The sequence below is a fragment of the Fukomys damarensis genome, unplaced genomic scaffold (genome assembly GCF_012274545.1).
Source record: "Fukomys damarensis isolate Sample0158 unplaced genomic scaffold, DMR_v1.0_HiC HiC_scaffold_19, whole genome shotgun sequence".
Taxonomy (NCBI): domain Eukaryota; kingdom Metazoa; phylum Chordata; class Mammalia; order Rodentia; family Bathyergidae; genus Fukomys; species Fukomys damarensis.
This window is the reverse complement of record NW_022900931.1, coordinates 20,071,777-20,089,124: the sequence shown is the minus strand read 5'-3', so window position 1 is coordinate 20,089,124 and position 17,348 is coordinate 20,071,777. Positions and strand designations below refer to the sequence as shown.

At 36.5% G+C, this 17,348-nt stretch overlaps 1 protein-coding gene across 6 annotated transcripts in view; it reads left to right on the top strand.

Annotated features, from left to right (window-relative positions):
- Sox5 (SRY-box transcription factor 5) overlaps window positions 1-17,348 on the top strand; it is a 936,135-nt gene that overhangs the window by 120,771 nt on the left and 798,016 nt on the right. For 4 of the 6 annotated variants that reach the window (XM_033766292.1, XM_010615302.2, XM_010615295.2 and 1 more), the window contains exon 2: window positions 15,335-15,415. The exons of the other annotated variants lie outside the window; for them this stretch is intronic. The gene's annotated coding sequence lies outside the window, so the exon portion shown is untranslated. The remainder of the gene's footprint in view (window positions 1-15,334; window positions 15,416-17,348) is intronic. 6 annotated transcript variants of the gene reach the window in all.

The following is a 17,348-nucleotide window of genomic DNA, read 5'->3' as shown; positions in this document are numbered from 1 at the left end:
TTTGTTACTGGAAAAGAAAGCAGTTAAGCCTCATAGTCTGGAGGGTCTGAGTTGGAACCTTATTTTACTGCTTATTCTATATAATCTAAAGTTTATTACATAATCTCTTTGGTCTTAGTGTTATCATTTGAGGTATAGAGACCAATGTTCATTGACTGATTTACAGAGACCAAATGATGAATATTTGTTCTTAAAAAATATATCAATTTTCTCCTTTTCACTTGTCCTTCTATGAGGACATGATCTTCATGATCTGCTTTGCAGAAAAACATTTTGCTTAATCTCTAATGTGGAATACAGTGACAGAATTATAAAATTTTTAAGAATAAAGACACCTCAGACAATTCAGTTCAACTCTCTAATCTTGAAAATGAATAGTTTTGAGACTCAGAACTGTGAGATAAACTAATTGGTGGTAGAATGAAGGCTCCACCATCCTGCTCAGTATCTGGGTATAAATAATTTAATGTTTGGGGCTGACAAAAGAGCTAACATTTACAGCAAGTTATTTTGTGAATAGTCCTTGAAAATTAGTTATATGCCAGCCAGATTGACCTCTATAATCCAAGTGAAAACTGAGTACTGGAAATGTAGTTGCTCATATATCAACAATGAACATTTTATAATATTAGAAAATGATTTCTTAACTCCTAGGATTAGTATCTTTTGTAAAGAAGTTTATCTGTTGTGCTCAACAAAAGAGCAACACTAGCCAGGAATGGTGCACATCTGTAATCCCAGTATTCTGGGAGGTTAAGTTTGAACCCAGCCTGGGAAACTTAGGCAGACGCTATCTCAAAATAAAATATTAAAAGAATCTGGGGATGTACAGTGTGAAAGCTGTAGGTTCAATCTGAAGTATCTCTCCCCAAAGAAAAACAATCTTAAATATCCGTGTGTGTATGTGTGTGTGTGTGTGTGTGTGTGTGTGTGTGTGTGTATGGCCTTTTTAAAAAACTTGATTTATCTTTATAGACCAACCATTTATTTTCGTTTTATTGACGCTCTTAAGTTTAATGAATTTTAATCTATTAAAAATACACTCATTAATATCATACACATATATTTAGAATCTCTTTAAGTGTTATTCTGTGGTGGTTAAATTTTATGCTACTTTTGAAAAGATACCTTCTTGTCTTAGTAGTAATAAAAGTATGGATTTACCACATCTCATAACTATATTTTGAAAGTTTTATAGTCCTTTGGAGCTAGTCTCTCTGGAAGCCTTGTCAGTCAGCAAACACTGAAGATTAATAACGTGAATGATTCAACGATTTGGGCATCTTCCAAAAATTATGTGTTGGGATTTTTTTCACAGAAGCATCCTGTATATTCCTCACTTTCCATTCTTTAACTTTTAACTCATGTTTCAAATAAGGTATTGATGTATTCTTAATTGTATTTCTTTCTAAAAGTGATTTAGTGTTGAGAGATTTTGGAGTAAAATGTACAGCAAAAACTATGTTACTAGATTTGGATTTTGGGGGGTAAATTTTTTTTAAACATTAAAATTTCATATTTGAGAATTTGATAGCTGGTAATTTCAGTTCTAATCGACTTCCTTGTGGAACAGATAAATATGCTTATAACAGAGCCAGGTGTTACGCTGCACATCTGCAGTCCCTTCACTTGGGAGGCTGAGCAGGAGGAGTTCAAGTTTGGAATGCACAGCATGAGATATATAGCATGACCCCATATCAAAAAACTACAAAAAAAAACTAGAAAAACAAAACAAAACAAAAATAACAATGGCAGATGGGTGTGACTTGTCCCCTTTATTGTCTTGTCAGATTGTGAACGTAAACATGTAACTTGTTGTATTGGATGCTGTTCATACAATCCTTTACCTTTTTTTTTTTTTAAGTTTGTTTAATCAAATATAGGGACAGGATAACATTTACCTTAGATATTGAATGGAATATTTTGAGCAATCGAAAAACTCCTTCTTATAAAGACACCAGTTTTGAATTGGAGGGCTTTGTGCTCATGTAATGTTTTAAAAAATTCCCCCTGTCCCTCCCTCATTCTCCCCCCAACTCTCAAGAGAAAACAGCTTGATCAGAGAGCAACACCAAGTAAATAAATCATTCTTTGTAATTTCCTTTATAGAAGCTTTTACTGTATCCATCCTCCTTACTCTATCCCCGTTCAAGAATGTTGAAAGCAATTAATTTTTATCATTAAGTTATGAGCACTTACTAAGTGTCAGGGACTTTTTTTAGTAATAAAAATAAGTAACATTATATGATTGCTCACCGTATGGCTTGTAATGTTCCAATGACTTCATTTCGGCTAGTGCCGTCGTTCTCACAGTTACAAGTCTAAGGCCCCAGGTTACTTATCGTGCCTAAGCTCACACTGTTATTAAGTGGAAGAGCTGGTATCTAAGTATAGATAGTCTGGCTTTCAGTCTTCTGCCCTCTTTACTATTATCTGTTGCTCTGCACTGTGTCCAAGTTGTAAAATGCTGTTAAAATCATGGCTTTCCTGTTTTCCTTAGAAGTTCCATAACATGATGAGCAGAATATCTTTTTAGAAGAGTTTTAATGATTTCTTAAGTTTTTTCTCCAGTATACTTGATCCTTGCAACGAAAGGGCTGCTTTCTTTTCTATGTTATGTCTAGTTGACACATTAATTGAAAAAGTGGACTTAACGTCTGGTAAGGACAGATGAGTTTGTATCTTTGAAATTCTGCATAGAAGAGCTATTAGAGAAATAATAAACTTTCCCAAGTTGTTCAGATGGGTCAGAAAGGTCAGTCCTAGATATTCTTGTAAAATCAGAGTTTTTATGGGTGACAGTAAAACACTGGATTCATGTTATGATGCATAATATGAAGAGCTACAATAAATGATTCATGTACTCACAGCCTTTCCCTCCCTCTCATTAACACTGAAAGATTAATTTTAACTTTCTCAAAAAAATAAACTTGGAATGCAGTGTAGTATTTGGGAGGTATATGGGTACACACCTCTGCTGTACGTTTTCATTTTAGATTCAAAATCTCTATAGTCAGCAACAAAAGACCTGAAAAATCAATATTTACGTTCTGAAACTTCTGAATAAGGGTGTAAGGGCAGAGCTTTCTGCCTTTTTAATTTGCCCCCTGATGTTTTCTAGTTTCCTTGCCCTGACTTTCCTTGAGATAGGAAAAGGAGGAAAGTTTTATCCACCCCCAGTGGATAATTCCACCATTGTGGATTTCTGCCTGTTAGTCTTTTACTGTTACACACATTCACACCTCATATATTTTGCTCTAAAAGCAGAACATCTGAGATGATTCTGTGGTTGAAAAAGATCTGAAAGAGATGGAAGATGGATTTAATGTTGCCATTTTTAGATAATGCTGTAAATAGAATGGCAGCTGTCCTCAGATGCATAGCAGATATACAGTACATATGCTGAATAGAAACAGATAAAAGATTGCACTCAAATAATCCTCACAAAAAGTAGCATTTTAGCCATGGAGTCAGCCCATCTAATTTTTAACCACACTACATTTATTCTGTGTCCTCATGGGCTATAATCCCAAGTTTTGAAGGTGACTCAAGAAGAGAAAAATTTGCTATTGTCCTCAACTAGGTTTATAGCTACCTACAATGTTTTAGGTAAGTATGCCCCTCTTTTAAAAATCCTTTTAGGAATTCAAATCAACCTACATTTCTGCAATACTTATCTGTGAGGCATTCTTCTTGGTGATGTTGGGGGGCAAGAAGATGTGGTTCTTTGAAAAAATGGTTTTCCTGTAGAAAAGACAAGCAGAATTTCACCATGCAGGATAAAATGTGATAATTACAATAAATGAGGGCTGATAGATATCTTTAGTTCAGTAATAGCTGAACATTTATTAAACTCCTCTGCTTTAGATACATTGCTGTTAAATACCGTGGATGCCAGTAAGAATTAAACCCATTCTACTCAGAGCTTTCCTCAAGAGAGATGGCTTATAAACTAATAATTGCATTTAATAATTGAGTATGTAGTTCAAAAGTTCAGGAGTAACAGAAGAAGGGAAAAGTAACTTGCCTGGACGATACTGGCTTCGTAGAAGAAGTAAGGAGTGACTAGGATTGGTAGGCAAGAATAGGAGTTTACTCTATAAACTCTATGTGAGGGGCAAAGACCATTCAAGGAGAAGGAGTCATCCCAGAAAGAGGCAGTAGCACGCTCTGAGATAAAATGGCGTGAGACTTTGTAGCAACAGGATTGCTGTTGTCCTGTAACACACTGTTGTCCTATAATACACTGTGGAAGGTATCTGGCACACTCAGCAAAGATGGGGTCAGGCAAGCGTGGACCAAAAGCCCGGTCCATTGTAGAGGTAAAGTTGTGCTTTTATGATATCAACATAACATGCTTTGTCTTTAAGACAGACATGGCTTTGAATCCTGACTGTGGAACTTGTTTTCTTGCAATCTTGAGCAATTTTCTGAGTTTCTCAGACCTCAGCGTCTTCAGCAGTTGATGTGGTTCTGATATTAAATGTAAGCGGTATACTGATACATAGTGTAAAATGATGGATTCCATTATTGCTCTTTGGATGTTTCTAGTTGACCTTTTTAAATGGGCTTCCTCACTGAGGTATAAAACATCACTGCACTCCCTCTACATACTACAACTGTCATTCATTTCCTGAAGTCTGGATATCAAGACAAAGGAGAGGAATTTAAAAGAACTCAGTGGGAGTTTGGAGACCTGACCTGAATTCTAGTTCTACCAAAGCCACAAACTGAGACCCATGCCCTTGACGAAAAATGCACAGCGTGCATCTATTCTTATTGAAAGAGAAAGATTTGGGCTAAATGCCTTTCTGACTCATGCCCTTGTCAGTATGCATACTTTTTGAGGAACAGCCCAATAACTTGAAAGAGATAAACAAGTTAATTCCAGTAAAAGACTGACTAAATCAGAAATTTTCTTTTACATTTTCTGTTTGGGGGAAAAATTTTCTATAGCAACTAAACTCATTTTTAAAGAGTAGCGATTTCCCCTTTTTTGTAAAAAATGACAAAACTCAGAGTAAGTGCCTCCTGAAGTTCATTAAACATGCAAAAAGGTACTGAGTGACTGGCCTTGTTAAAGAGATCTGGGGAAAGATCAAGGGAGAAGTAGGGTGTGTTCTGACCGTCTGGCTTCATGGTATGATTCTGCGGTTTAGTGGCTCATACAAGCAGAATGATTCTTGAGATTCTATAGGTCACAGCATTTGGAAAATGCCAGTGAATCATGTTGGTGATCAGTTATGCTTATATCTAGAGAAAACTTACTTGGTTTTGGGTGAGGAACGTGGTGCTTCTTTCTACTAATCAATTATATGTCTCTGAGGAATGAGGGTTCTTTCACAGAGTAGAGAGAGATCCCCCTAACCCAAAATGTAGACAGTGGGGTCACAGTCAACGAGTGCTACCTCCAGATTCCAGACCACAGTGCTTTGATGTTCTTTTCCTGTGTGACAAAATCTAACTGCTGTTTTCACTGTACATTAATTTTGTTATCATTTTGAAATGATAACGTGTACAGCTTTGTAGTCCCTTAATGTTGGCAGTTCTCCCTCCCCTCTATTTCCTTCCTTTGTTTCCAGCGTTAATCTGGTAACCAGCCACTTATCATACTGATTATCTTGTAATCGAAACTGCAAAAGCCCATGGCAGGTAAACCTATGGCAGGCAGATGGTCTCCCCAGTATGTCAGCTGTCTCAGAAGCCTTTTTTTTTTCAGTACTACAATGTGGTGGTGGAAGGGGACAACACAAACAACAACCCATAAAAAAAAGCCAGATTATACCATTTGAAATTTAACAGAATGTATTTGCTAACACTTTTGAAGTTGCCTGAAGACCAAAATTTGTTATGGAAGCATCTTTTGTGGAGCACGAAGTGAAAGAGAAGGAGGGGACATACAGTGCTGGGGAGAGCGTGGAGGTTGCTACAGCAGATTTGCTGAAGCATATTTGTGAGTTTGGTCTTTTGGTGGCTTATTCTGGGGGACGGTGAAGAGAGGCAGAAGTGCCCCTAAGCCATTGGTTGCTTTTGCTTCTTCTCTTGCTTGCCTGAGGGGGAAAAAGTGCTTGTTTAAACACTACTATATTCCGTGAAAACTAACATAGTGGCAAAGTTTTTCCAAAAGAAAATTACATTAAAGATGAATGAGGGTATATTGAAATAATTATGTTTTAAGGTGTGTTACATTAAAAGATATTGAACAGAATATAGACTGTTTGGTGGAAATAGCAATAATGAGATTCCTGTCACCTAATCTTACAATAATTGGGTTATTACTATGCAAATGAAGGTATTACTTTTTTAAAAGTAAGGAAGCAAGACAGATCCTTAAGGCAGTGCTTTATCTGTTCTTAAAGCTGTGCTACCAATTCTCTTTAGATTGAAGATCCTTTTATAAACAATTTGGAGATGCTCATTTTATTATTTGCTCCTGAAATTTCACTATAATATTTTCAGCTGCCACATGTAGCAGATTGGTGGCTGGTGATTTTATATATTTTTTAGGTTTATGTAGAACCCAAAAGAATAATTAAATTGTACAATTATTGCCCACTGTCATTTTTCTCAATAAAATGGAGTGAATTTTTCTGCCAAAGAGGCATGCCGGAGTCCTTATCTCCATTCCCCATGCAGCTCTGCCATTGCTAGGTAGTGTCAGGTGGTGTCTGTTTGTCTCAAAAGCCAACAGGTCATTTTGGGTTTGCAGACCTCCTAGGACACCTTTGCAACTGAGAAAGTGATTTCATTAGTCGTCAGTCATACTCAAATCAGTAGTTCATACATTGCTGTCACCACCATGCCCATTTAAGCTCCTGTGGCACTCATCAAATGAACAGAAATATGTGGGACAATTGCCATTTTAGTTCATGACCCAGGTAAATACCTGTGTGTTCAGCAGGGAGTGGTATTTCAAACTCTTGACTGCTGAAGCTTTGGGTAAAAGGTGATTATATTTTCTGGGACTGTTGTATGATTTCTGCACACTGCTAGCTATATGAAACATTCTCTTTATAAGGAAGGACGTGGAATTTTACTTTAGAAGTTCTCTACTATTCCTACTTAGAGAAAGCATTAAAAACAGCTGTAGATTGAGCCTTATTGAAATCTTACAATGAAGTTTTTAATAGTTTTAATACTCTTTGGAAGTATGCACTGGATTAATCAGAGCCAAATAGAATTGAGGAAATCACAAAAGACAAATTTCATTTACTCAGTACTTTTGGTTCCAAGGATTAGGAGGTCAAGAAAATATAAACCTTATCAGTTTATTTCAGAATCAGTTGTAACTTGAGATACTTTTATAAATGTCACAGCCAACTGCTTCCTACCTTATGTCTTTCTGTCATTCTTGAGTTAGAACCAGGCTCAGAGTGGCCACTGCAAATTGCATTTCTTTTATTCTGTTTGATAAAGAAATCTTAGAATAAACTTCTACTCATATAGAACAGATAGGTGGGGGTTTTGTTCTTTGGCATAATTTATCAAATAGAGATAAATTTTCCAACAATTACAATTCTGAAAACATTCTAATTCTCTGCATTACAGCTTTCTGACTAATTTGGTTCACTTTCAGAGTGGGTAACTCCTATTAGGCATGCAGAATTCTAGCACATCATTTAGGTTAGAATACATTTTGGTGCTCTAATAAGCAACCCTGAAATGTTGCTCTCAAAGTTGTTATGTGTGCAGATGCTTCTGCAGGTCAGCTGTCCACCATGCTAACTCAGTCTCCCAGACTTCTTGATATAATGGCACCTCCATGCTGATACCTGCTTCCATGATTTGCCAGGCTGGGAAAGAAATGACTTCAGAGTGCAGCTCTGGTATTCAACTGCTTTATTCCCTATGTGGCAAACATTCCCTCTTGCATTTCATCACTGAAACTACTCATAATTATCCCTCTTAATTTCAGTGGGTTGGGACATGTAGAGGAGAACTACATATTGATCAATATTACGAACATAGACCATACTCAGTATTGATTTATTCCACTTACTGAAAATGCCTTTGAAATATGAGACATCACTCATTACGTGTGGGTGAAACTGCGGCAAGTATAGTGAGTGGCTTTCATTAGGAGCACTAAGCATCTTCCTCCTAGTCATCGATGTACCCATTCATTTAGATTTCCACAGACCTTGCTCTTCCTGGGTTTTGTGGAACAGGTTTTACCTTGACTGAGGTCACTGTGCAGTCAACCTTTACAGATGGGATTAGAGTGAGCTTTTAAGTTGCAGCTGTGGCCATCCTGCAGTAATGACAAACACTGCAGAAGAGTGCCCAGTGTCCAGCTTTGATGAGGATTGGTGACATTAAATACAGCTCCCATTTCTCTGATTGGAAAACTGTTGATTTGCAGAAGTAGCAAACATTAGAATTAGTCCATCTTCTACTCATTCTGACAGGATCTATAAAGAAACAGAGGGCACTCTTAATATAATGAATGTCTTACTACCTTTTGAACAAAACAGAATATTTGAAAGTAATAGGTGTTCAGCAATAATAAGAGTTTGTATTTTACTTACTTGTGTTGAGTAGCGAACAAGAGGAAAGCAGGAATGTATTAGGGAGCAAGGAAATATTTTAGCACTAACTTCAACAGTGTCCTAGCTGTATCCTCAGGTGAGAAGTAGTAAAAACTACCAATGTGGAGACCAGAAAGCCAAGGAAGGTTGTCATTGATACTCCACTTAAACTGTGTGAAAGCCTCATCAGAGCTACATTTGGAAGCATGACGGCTAAGGATATCACTTGTTTGGCTTCTGTGACAATCACGAAAATATTCTAATTGCTTTAGTATATGTGCTGCCAATGCAAGCACAGTATGCTAGTTGCTAATAACAAATAGATTAGTGGTATACTGGCCCATAACATATCATTCTATTTTTTTCTTTAACTATTTTTAGTTTTCTATTGCGAAATAACACAAAAATACTAAAGACTGCCCCCAAAATGTATACTGTGATGATTTTTGAGAGACAAACAATCTTGTATTCAACCATCCAGGTTAAGAAATAGCTTGCATACATTCTAGAAGCTCCTCCATGTGCTTCATCCTGTTCACAGCCCTACTTCTGTCTCTACAAATAATCGTCTGAATTTTGATAGTAATCAGTTCCTTGCATTTCATTATGTTTTATCATCCAATTATGCTGCTGTAGACACTATAATTTTGCCCATTAAAATTTTTTCAATATGTCCTTGAAGTCTCCGTTGGTCTATAGATTGTCCTCCATTTCTTCCTTTTCCTTGCAGTTTATCTTTTGAAGAATCTGGGTCACTTGACCCAGAGAAATTCCCACAATGTGGATTTTTTGATTGCTTACTCGTGATGCAATTTAACATGTTCCTCTTTCCTTTGTACTTTCTGAGAAAAGACAGCTGACTCCAGAGACTTGATTACACAGGTCTCATTTGTTTGTTGGACTTTAAAAGGTGGTGTGATATTTTTTCATGAGTAGGAACATAATGTTAATTATCATTCTTTTTTCATTGTAACAACCATTTATGCTCAACGCTTAAATCCATTAATTCATCAGGAGTTGTAAGATAGAAATAGCCTTTTTGTATTATCTTGTTTTTAATTTATTAGCTGTACCAATTTCATTAAAATATACTTCCCAGTCTACTATTTGGGTGGAGTTCATATAGAAAAACCAGTATAAATACTTGAGTTTGTCTTTTTATTTACTCCATTCTGAAGATAATGAATTGGCTTCCTCTCATCCTTTGAAGGTAACTAAGTAATATCCCTCGAATACTGTGAATTCATAAATTGAAACATTTGAATGGATTTGATCCATTGCAATTCTTACCCTTTGAAAGAATAAGATCAAAGAAGACTGTCTCATCTTTGATTAGTGGAAGCTTCCTTAAGTTGATTCTTGAGTACTTTGATATAACTGCAGTCAGCTTTAATACCTTCCTGCTCCATTATTTCTCCAAGAATCCCTGAATTCTGCACACCAGACATGTTCATTTGTTCTAGTGTGATCATTATTTATTAGACCTAAAATTAAGACAATTGTTTTATATGTTCAATATTTTCAGCCCCTGTACGCAAGTATGAATTTTGGACTATCAAATTTTATGTCAAAACTGAAGCATTTAAAATCACTCTATTGTATGTGAGGTCTGTCAGAACTTTTACTAATATTTTTAGAGAATTTTACTGCAGGCATAGAAAAGTATTATCTAACTATCAACCATATTGTGTACACTTAAACTGTTCCTGATCTTAGTATTTCTTTAGCTTAATATGATAGCAAAGTCTTCTTTTACACTTTATACTTGGCTCTTTTTTGGGCAGAGGTGCTCAAACTTGTTACAATTTACTGTGTGTATATGACCTTTTATTCAAAGTTTCTTGTATTACTTATAGTTTTAGCATGATAATTCAGCTTGGTGTTTCAATTATTTCAGTTTGATAAATATTGTTTCATCTTGATCACCACTTACCAACTCTTATCTGCCGCAGTGGCTCCCTCAAAAGTCATATGTACTGTATTAATAATATACACTATATTCTGTAAACATTTACAAGTAGTGATGATGATGATGATGATGATGTTGGTACCGGGGATCGAATTTGGAACTAGGCAGGGGAACCACTGAGTTAAATCCCTGGCCCTACAAGTTATTATTGAAAAAATAAAGGGGCTATTATTTTGTAGAGCAAATACGGCCTATATCAAAATTGGCTGAAATTGTTAATTGTACTCTTAGAGTCTGTACCCCAAAGCAATATTTGCTGATGAAACATAGCAACTCACAACATCTGTCACATTTACTAGTTCAGACAACCTTCTTGAGGCTAGTCCTAATCTATAAGGTAGACTTTCTACTAATAAGACCAGCATGTAAAATGTCCCTACCCTTAACGGCTGTGTATGATGAGAGGGGAAGGGACAAGCCATTGGAGTTATGGGAGCAGATGTTTTCTGTTCCTGAGAACCTTGCCGTTCATTGCCAGAGAAAGTGGTTGTGAGAAAGAAACTCATGGGTATATTTCCTGGGCTAGTTCAAGATATCTCAATAGGAAAACACTTGGCCCACTCTAGAGAGAATAAACCAGAACCCACTGACTTATAGATGCTGAAGACCTGGTTCAAAGAGCTCCTGAGATGAAAGTTTGTGGATCTTGTTATCTCTGTCTTCTTTCAGAAACTTAGAGCTTGCCCTACTCTTGCTTGGACCTGTCAGCAGGCCCTGTTCATCAAGTTCTTCCTGCCCTCAGAGTACCAAGCAGAGACCACCCACTTTCATGGCATCTTCAAGTCTTCCCATTTCTTTTCTCTGATCCCAAAATTTCAGATTTCCAAACTAAGATATCTGTAATTTTGAGTGTTGTTATATTTTATTTTAGGTGCTATTTTTTTTTTATGTTGACATACAAACCTGTGCTTTGTTGTAACACCCCATTTCTGACTTTCTGGAATGCATTTCTTATTTTAAATCTTTCTCTGCTAATGACTTTTCCGACTTTGAAGTAGTTAGATCACAGCTTCTTTATTAGGAAGTTTTAATGACTTTGTTTTCTCCACATCGTCTAACAATGTATGTTGTGAATATTGCTCAACAAAGTACTTACTTAATTTGACACAGTAGTCAGAGATGAGTTGAGACTATCTTAATATTAAAATCAGGAAATTTCATCTTATTCATTCACAGAGGAGGCTGGAATACTGCCACTGTGTAAAGTTTGGAGTAAGAACTTTAAGATGAAGCAAAATTTAGCAATCTAACCCAGAGATTGGCATATTGCTCTACTATGTTCATCTGTTCAGTCTTTAATATATCAGCTGAGGGGTTAATTTGGAATGACATTTTTGTTTAAGGGTAGAGAATATGGTATATTCTTGGCAGCTTTGCTTCTAGTCAGAAATAATGGCTTTTGTGTTATAAAAAGCTTTAGCACATTATTTGCTCTCCTACCTAAATTATATGTTAGTAGTCTTAGTTGTCATTTGACCCATGATGATACTGTGGCTAAGAGGGGGACAAGTCTTCCTACATAAAATGTGGCCTATTTACAATAAAAATGGATTAATAAACCTTTTCCTTTTAACAGTTTCTTGTCTACATTGGAGGAGTTTAGTCAGTTCATCTACTGATTTTCTTTTTTTAAATTGGTAAGGCCAACATTTAACTTTAATCCATGACCATCAGCAAAGGGGTACATCTACGTTTATTTTTAATGTTAATGACCAGAAAGACTTTTCTAAATTAGCAAGGGGATTTGCACAGCAAACTAGTGAAAAATGTTAGGAGCTTTTCATCAGCTGTTTTAGTTTTAGCTACTACTTTCCCTTTCCCACCCCACCTCCATGAAGCAAAGAAAGAATTATAATTTGCATTGGCTATAGAAATGCCTCTGAGATCTCTACTGTACGTGTGCTGGGGATTTGGAGTAGAAATCCTGAAAAAGAGAATGGGCAGGTGTAAAAGCTCCATTGACAAGGGAGTTTCATAGGCATGTGGTGAAGGCGCAACATTAGATGTGGGAATACACTTCCACAGTGTTCCTCTGTTCCCTAAAAATAAAGTCTAGGAGTGCAGTAGTTCTGTCTTGTTCAGAGCTGGACATAGTGGAAGACATAAAGCTTAGGTTTTCTTTCCAGTTCAGGTAATATCTTTATGGAATGTTCAGCATCTTTGCTTCTTTTCTCTTTTGTTACCCTTTGGTTCACTTGGGTGAGAGGAAGACATGTGGCTTTCTATGTAGCGATAGTAAATGGTGCTTTATCATATGGCCAGTGTACTGGGGTGGAACACAAGGGCATGTGAAGTCTGTCTTTGGTGCAAAGCATTAACACATTCAGCTGTTGGCTGGCATCAAGTCAAGGAACCCAAGTTAGCTTGGTGAACCAAGCGTTTCCTCGGAGTAAACACAATATGCACACTTCTCTGAAAGGTTGGCTGTTAAATGCTAAATTTTTCCCCAGTGGGATCAGGTATTTGTTCATATTTCAGCAGTATCTAAGTGAAGGCAATTTAGACATTTAATCAAATCAATATCTATTCTAAAAAATAGGAAGATCTCATTATAGATTCACAGATCTGTGTATTTGTGTGCTCAAGGATAATAATAATACTGGGATGTGTTTCAGAGAAAAGAGATGAGTGAAAAGTAAGAAAAAAAATTAATGGATTTGAGCCCAAGTAAATGAAACTCTATTATTTAATTATAGTATCTGACTGTGAATATAGATGGAAGATGAGCAAGAATTTTTTCCTCCAGTTTGGATCATAGAATTCATGACTAAAAGGGAAAGTCTGTCACTCAGCTACACACAAGAAGTTTGATCCTTCATAAAATGAATCAGGGAATATAGAAAATATTTTGGGAATTGAGGACAGTCTCTTTTGCACACACATGTGTTTTTATACCTAAAGTGAGCAAAACTGTATAATGTGGAATAAATGCATGTGTCCATCATATTTTCAACTCTGTGGTGGTTTGGATAGGTGAGAAAAAATTCATGGATACACAGTGGAAATGGACAAGCTTACTGACAGTTTCATGTTTGGAACCGCTTGTGGGCTAGTGTTTGCAATATCGATGCTTGGGCCATTTATTTGTTATATATTGCTACTTTTGGCAAGTGAGGAAGTTTAAACCCCAGTGTCCTGGTTAAATTCCAATGTACATGAATGATGATATTCCATCTGCCATGTTCTTATTTTGCCTTCCTCAAGGAAATGAAGCATAACTAAATTCCAAGCAGACTGTTGACACACTTTGGATAGAAAGTTAATATTTTTCTCTCTCATGATGTGGTTCGTTGTTATGTGACCTTGGTTCTAGATTAGCTGTCATTCGACTCACCTTTAACCTTATGACAGTGAACTTCACTTCCCTGAAACATGCTTTTTATGAAAATGAGCACTGGTTGAGATAATTATTAAGCCCCCTTACTATTTTCATGAACTGTGAACTGTTGATGGTCCATGCAATGATAAATAAAATTAATGGAAAAGTCTAGGGACTTCTAACACTTTTCAGATTTCTGTTCAACTTTAATGAATTAGAAAACACATTATCTGGAATCATTGTTCTCATATACAATAAATTAAATGATAGAAGCTTTGGTGTTTTGAGTCAGATTCAGAATTTCTTTCTTTCCCCTGACTAATCCCAAATCATTTCTATGTTGTCTTTTTTTTTGTTTTTGTTTTTTTTTTTTTGCAGAGATCTAGTTCTAGGTGAGAAAACAACAAAGAAGTATTTCACTTGGGTATACTAGTGCAGTTTAAATTCTTCAAATACCAGTTTTAGCACTTTGCAGAAATTTTCAATAGGGCATGACATATTGAGTCATGATAAAATTCACTTAGGCTGGTAAATGATTTCAGCAGCAGACTGTTATAATTTGTGCACATGTAATGTTATATACATACAGTGACTAAAAATGCTATACAAAGTGACACTCAGAAACACTGATATGTGAAAATTGAGTTCTAAAAAGGATTGGAGAAAGCAAGCAGAGAAATGAAAAATAGAGGGAAAAAATAAATAAAAGTAAGGACATAAGCCCTAACATACCAATAAATACATTACATATAAATGATCTAAATACAATTAAAAGACATTGTCAAGAGCCTATTACATAACAAGATTCAAATGTATATGCTGTCTGTAGGGAAGTTTATTCATATAGCAATGTCAGCAAGTTGAAAAGGATAGAAAAACATGAATGAAAAAAAATCCTTGGCCTGCTTTATTAGTATCAGAAGTAATAGTCCTCAAAGTAATGCAGTGATTCAGGATGTTATTTTAGTAAAGAGTTATACCACTAAAATGATATAGCAATCATAAATGTGTATGTAGGAAATGAGTGAGGTACAAAATATAGGAAACAAAAACTGACCAAATTGAAAGATAGACAAATACACAATTATATTTGAGTATTCCTGTTTTATTTTTATCTCATTCATGTCCTTACTCTGTTACCTGTTTATTTTTTTCTCCCATTAGAAACATTTGATATTTTATATTTGTATCTTGGAATTAAAAATTCCTCACCCTGCTCTGCCCTCCCCTCCCCTCCCTACCCCACACCTCTCCTCTCTTCTCTGATTTGGAGCATTTTATTTTAAAAAAATAAATTAGTCTAATTCAGTGCATTTTTTTTCTGCTGATCGCTCTGGTTTTGTCTAGGCGGGATTTTAAGATATTAAGGGTTTTGAAATAGTCAATGTATTACTCTGTTATGGTCAGTTTATTGCAGTCCATTGGTATTTTCCAAAATAGCTAAGACCTCAAAGCCTTAACATCATCACTCCACACCATAATCTGCCTCTAAATGACATGGTGCTAATTCTTTTCTAGGCCTTTTAATCAGTTTCTGGTACAAAGACACACTGCAAGAGGGTTATTAGACATCTTGGACAAGCCTCCCACATGTGGCAGGTACGTTTCTTGTTGATGTGTACGTGAAATGTAATGTTTTTTATTCTTTACAGCTGAACTAAAATTCTGTTTGGAAGAGATTGTGAGGTGCTTTTTCAGATAGTCCATTGTCTGCACTTCAATTGTTGCCTCTTAGATGCTTGTAAAGGGTCTTCTTGGATTTCAGTTGGGCTCCCTTGCACAGGGCCCCTATCTGCCTGCATGGATAGGAAGGGCTAGAGGTACATTTCAGTTTCTAGAGCTGCTTATTATCTAACCCTCTTGTCCTCTACATCTTCAGAGTGGAAGTCAGCCTTCAGTCTATTGGGTCTTTATAGCTCTAGGAAATGCATTTATTCCTTCTAAATTGTTCCTCCAACGCTTTTCTAAATATGGAAACACAGTCCTTCCCATCCCTCTTGCTTGGCAGGAGGAAGGACTTGGCATAGGGCAAGCAGCTCTATCCAAGAACTTCATAAAGCTTTTGTAGCCTGCACTGTTTTTTCTTTATTCTTCTTCTTCTTTTTGTTTATGGTACCAGGGATTGTACTCAGGACTTGGTGCTTGCCAGGCAGGTGTGGTGCCACAGAGCTGTATCATTGGCCTCCTGCACTCCTTTGATCCTTGACATCATCCTGTTCAGTTTTAGAACTATCCAACTAATTCCGAGTTTCCAAGCTTTAGAACTATCCAGCCATTCAAAGTTTCTGAATTTTGATCTGATCTTTTACTTCTGACATTTCATATCTCCTGTTGAAGGTGTCTTGATTGAATCTGCTAATGTCTTGTCATTCTATCCCTATTAGGGAGTTGGGGCAGTAGGGTGTGAAAGGGAAAGGGCAATAAGAACTGTTGCTCCTAGATGCCACTAATGTTTCTGTCTTGATTACCATCAATTTTCCACGTAGAGCGGTTTATATCTGCTCTTAACTTGGCTCACACTTAGCAGAATCTCTTCTAAGCCTGTATTCATGAGAACCATTTCGGAGAGCATTAGGCCCTTGAAACCCCAACCCCAGTCACTGGTACTCTGCTATGCCTCATGCTTCCTGCTGTGCCTATTTTTCTATTGCTGTGAGGAGAGTATAACTGCTGGGTTGACTGCATGGAGAAAAGAAGCAAGATTCAAGGAAATGAGGGAAGGAAATACTTCAAATATTATGTTCCATACGATAAAAACACTCCTTGTCCTCTTTGAGCACTTACTATGTGATTTTTAAAATCTTTATAATAGCACTGTATGAATTTAGCATTTGGGGAAATCATATACTAACACTTGCTAGGGCAGCCAAACTGACATACCACAAATGGGAGGGTTTAAACAACAGAAATTTATTATCTCACCATTACCTTATTATCTACTATTCTGGAAAATGGTAGTTTTTTTTTTAATTAATTTTATTGGTACACTTTTGATACACATAATGCTCACATTCATTTTAGGGAATTTGTACCTGTACATAATATATTTTGATTCCTCTTTTTTCTCATTCTTCTCCTGTCCCTTCAACTCTTCTTCCCTTACACGTTTGCAAAAGCTTGCTTTCCATTTTTCTGCGTTTTATTCTCTTTTTCTCTCTCCGCTGTCCCTCGTTATCTTTCTTACTTGAACATTTTCTTCCTGCTTCCCAAATGTATCATCCATTTTGGTCTGGAGAATAGTAGTTCTAAATGAGGATGCCTGGAATGTGGTTTTCTTCTCAGAGCTGTGAGGGAAGTTTACCAGCCTTCTTTCCTTGGCTTGCCCATGACCATATTTTCTGTGTATCTCTGTACAGCTTCTCCCCATGTATGTGCTGTGCTTTCAGTGAGTGTCTCCTAAAGACCCACATGTTAAAGGCCAGATCACTAAGGTTGCACTCTTGGGAGGTGGGTAGAATATGGGAAGGTGGTGCTTTGGGGAAGTCCTTAGGATATTGGTAGTGTACTTGTGAGTGGATTTTGGGACCCTGGC